This window comes from Orycteropus afer, unplaced genomic scaffold, assembly GCF_000298275.1.
Source record: "Orycteropus afer afer isolate SDZICR_OR568_19922 unplaced genomic scaffold, OryAfe1.0 scaffold00677, whole genome shotgun sequence".
Lineage (NCBI taxonomy): Eukaryota > Metazoa > Chordata > Mammalia > Tubulidentata > Orycteropodidae > Orycteropus > Orycteropus afer.
In genome coordinates, this window is record NW_006922264.1 from 1,020,957 (window position 1) to 1,025,470 (window position 4,514).

Below are 4,514 nucleotides of genomic sequence, written 5' to 3' on the forward strand. Positions count from 1 at the left end.
TCATCTAGAAGTTGGGTACTGTTTTGGAGTTTGTCAAAATTAATTGTTTTATGAGAGGCAGTTTGCAGACCTGTCAGGAGGCATTGGAGTATTTTAAACTGGAACTGAAGCCACCTCTGAAGGATATCTTTCAGCCAGATAATAGATTGGGCTGTAAAATAAACAATAACAGCCATGAGGCATGTATTTCTTAGAATAATCTAGTATACAAAACCAAAGGAGCAATATTTGCCAAAAGCAAAGATTTGAAGGCAAAGAAGGGCACGGAATGAAATTAGGGAAGGCAAAGAGGAAATGGGAAGAGTTTGACATATTGCAGGGATAGCAACCAATGTCACACAAGGACTTGTGAATGAATTGTTGAATGGGAAACTAATTTGCTGTGTAAACTTTCATCTAAACTACAATAAAATGTTAATTTAAAAAACTTTTTTTTGTTTCCTTCTGATTGGAGGAGAGATTCTATAATCATAATTTATAGCTCTACATTAATGTCCTCATCTTCTCCTTATCATAGTTTTAACAATTAGTTCAGGTTCATTATGTAGGGAGGAGGTACATTGGAAATTTCACTCTAAATATATTTTCACTTCCTCAGGAAGTCATGATTGGAAAGTAGAGAAGAGGAGGAATGTTAATGGATTACTTCCTATACCAGGTACATTGCTTTACTACAATTATCCAGAAGGTATTATGTGGGGAATGCCATTATGACTCAAAAAAAAAAAAAAACCCTCAAAGCCATTGAGTCATTTCAAACTCACAGCGTCCCCCATTGGGTTTCTGAGGCTGTAAATCTTTTCGGGAGTAGATTGCCCCGTCTTCCTTCCGGGGAGCAACTGGTGGGTTTGAACTGCTGAACTTCTGGTTTGCAGTCAAATGCCTTATCCACTATGCCACCAGAGTTCAGCAAACTGAAATTTCAAATTATAACCCTCCTTCAGTTGACACAACTAGAAATCTTCTCATTACTCCTGCCTTCAAATACTCCACATACCAAACTAGTCTCTGGCGGTGGAGCTGCTATTGCTGTATTAAAATTTCAGAAGCATCAGTACAAGATGTGAGGGAATTAATCAGTCTAATTATGTATGTCTCACTGTGGTTGAATGGATTCTACTCATAGCGACCCTTCCTTGGGTTTCCAAGGCAGTATCTCTATGGAAGTAAATTGTCCAATCTTCTGTTACCAGTCAAATGCCTTAAGTACTATGCTACCAGAGCTCCCAATTATCTATGTCTATATGTTTCATTCTGTTGTACGTACGGTCACTACGAGTTGGAGCCGACTCCATGGCACCTAACAACAACAATGCATTTATATATCTAATGATCCCTGGATGGTGCAAACAGATTCTACTTAGCTGCTAACAGAAAGGTTGGCTATTTGAAAAGACTATGGACCAGTTTTACTCAATAAAAGCACTTGGAGCAGTCGTGAGTCAAAACTGATTTGACAGCAAAAGCTTTGGTTTCCTTTATATATTTTGCTGTCTTTAAAATAAGGGCCACTATTACACAGGATTTGGTAATACTGCAGCCTCTAAACCAAAATGCATCATGAATTTTATATTATAGTTACTTTTAAAATATGATTGTTTCCAATATATCTTCTGAATAGATAATGATATACAAGTTTTCAGCTTTATAAACAGTCAAATAATATAAAATTTGTGTTAACTAAATTGAATAATTGTCTTTCTGCACAGTTTAGTGCTATTATAGCAAAAGCAAAATATGGGTCATTTATTTTTCTTTCAATTGGCATATTTATTCAATTCAGACATTTTATACAGCTTAGAATTTTCTCGGTATTATTCTAGTTTGTTAGTCAGTACAAATCTAAGACTGTAAAGGAGCAGTTCAATTTCAGAAATATTGTGCATGTAATTTAAACAGTAGGCTCTATCCTAGTTACTTAGTTAAAATGTTCTTCCATAAAAACACAAAGTTTATTAAATTCTCTGTATTACATAACAAACAGTTGATGTCTTGCAGATAGAAGGTCAGACATTTTTTTTTTTCCTTTCATATCATCCTTTAAAAAAAATAATTAATTGTGATTCGGGTGAAAATTTACAAAGCAGATTTGTTTTATTCTCAATAGTTTATACATATTTTGTTTCTCACATCCACTACAATCAATAAACAGCTCTCTTCCCATCTCCTCTCTGTGACTACCCCTTCCCTGTGTCCTTCTGATCTATGCATTCCTACCTGTTCAGCTTTCCCCCTATGCAAATGTTACACTTCTTATCTCTCACAGCTGATTGTTCTAAGAGGTACATTTCCCTGGGTAAGTGTTCTGCTCATAGGCCTTCCTACTGTTTGGCTGAGAGCTAATTCACAGGAGTTCATTTCCAGGCCAGAAGGATAACCCAAGGTCACAGTCTCTGGGATTTCACCAGTCTCTATTCAACCAGAATTCTGGTCATTTTTGTGTTTTTGAATTTTGTTCCACATTTTTCCTCCCACTCTATACAGTATGTCCTGTACTGATCCATTTCCAAGTGGTAGGCACTGGGAGCCAGGCACAATCTAGTTCTTCTGGTCTCAGGTTCATGAAGGGTGAAGTTCCTGTGGTTCATTAGTCCCTCAAACTGTTTCCATATGACTTTGATTTTATTCACTCTTCTTTGTGCTACATGAGGAGAAACCAATACTTGGATTTTAGATGGCTGCTCTAAAGCTTTTAAGACTCTAGTTGCTACTCACCAAAGTAGTATGTAGAACAATAGTTTTATGTACTATGTTGTGTTCAATAGAGCTTAATGCCCTCTAGCCCATAATCTTGAGCTCACAGGCTCAGTGACTCACTCCCTCAAGTTGCTTGCTGATCACTGAGAAGCAACTGTGACCATACTGTTAGTTCTATAATATATATGGATATTTTCGTAGCACAACTACACATGTAGGAATATCATCAGCCAAATCAGTGTATGATCATAGGTATATTCCCATTCACCTACCACACCTAGTCTTCTCACCTACCTATGCATCCATCCCTAGATTAGAGTTTGTTGTTATTGATAATTTGCCTCTGATATATCTATAAGTTCTTCCTCAAATTCTGTTGCTTCATTCTTCATACCTTCTCAGATTATTTGCTCAGCATACAGACTGAATAAAATGATGAAAAGATATAGCCCTGAAGCACACCTTTCCTGATTTTAAACCATGTAGTATCCACTTGTTCTGTTTGAAAGACTACCTGTGGGTCTATGTCCAGATTCTTCATGATCACAATTAAGTGTTATGGAATTCTCATTCTTCGCAATGACACCCACAATTTGTTATGATCCACACAATAGAATGCCTTTGCATAGTCAAGAAAACACAGGCAAATATCTTTCTGTGAAGATTCATTCACAATTGAGATATGCAGATGACACAGCTTGACTTGAAGCACTTATTGATTGTGGTAGTTAAGGTTGTGTGCCATTTTGGCTGGGCCTGGTTTGGAGTGGCTGCACAGGGGATGTAGTTAATCTCCATGATGAGACTGGTAATCAACTTCTTGGTGAAATTTACTGTGGGCAGCTGAGTAGCTTTAGGGATGTGATCTGTTTCAAGTATATAAGAAGAAGCTTTAAGAAGAGTCTCTGAGTGTTCTCTTCAGCAGCACATATATTAAAAAATTGGAATGCTACAGAGAAGATTAGCATGGCCCTTGTGCAAGGATGACATGCAAATTCATAAAGCATTCATATTTTTTGCAGCCATTCCTCACTCACACCCACTTTCTGGGCCAGAAGGAATTCCGTCCCAGTCTGTGTGCTCAGACGGAGCTTGAGTGTCTTGCCCATCCTGACCTAATTTTTTTTTTTTTCTGTTTTCTGTTTATTTTTGTCTGTTTTAAAACTACTACTATTGTTATTACTTTTGCCCTTTTTGCTATTATTCTTCACTCTTCCCCTCCCAGGATCTAGTTTTCAGCTTTTTATCTTTTCCCTGTTCCTGGTTGAGATTCTTTTTCTTTCTTGTGGTTAACCCCAATCCTTATTTTTCTTTAAAAGATTTACCAATTTTTTTTTCTTCAATATTCTTCTTCTCTACTTATTTCTCTTATTGTCTTCTCCCCAGATATTTCAGGCTATTTTTTTTTCTTTTTTATTTCTTCTTTTTCCTTTTTTGGTTACTGTTCTTATATGACTACATGGTGTATTTTTTATCTATTTGCTTTTACTTTTTTCATGGTTATTCAACTGTTATTTTTGTCTAAATGAGTGAAAGACAGCAACAGTCACCATACAACACCACTACACCAACATGTCATGCAGCTTCACTTACTGAATGAGAGCCACCACCTCCTTCTCCACCAATAAGCCAATGATAAATAACCACCAAGAAGAGCATGACTCAACTTTGGCTGTTTTTCACAAACAGTTAACAGAGATCTAAATACAACATCATAATGTCTCGGAGACAACAGTCCATCACAGTCCACACAAAGAAGCAAGATAAAGTGGTAGAAACAAGGGAGCAGGATACAGACCCAGAACACATCCTTGAGG

General features: G+C 36.8%; 1 non-coding gene across 1 annotated transcript; it reads left to right on the forward strand.

Moving 5' to 3' along the window:
* The first annotated feature begins 3,606 nt into the window (after positions 1–3,606).
* On the forward strand, positions 3,607–3,715 carry LOC122151701. The gene has a single exon (XR_006164261.1). It is a non-coding gene; the product is annotated as a U6 spliceosomal RNA (small nuclear RNA).
* Positions 3,716–4,514: the final 799 nt, after the last annotated feature.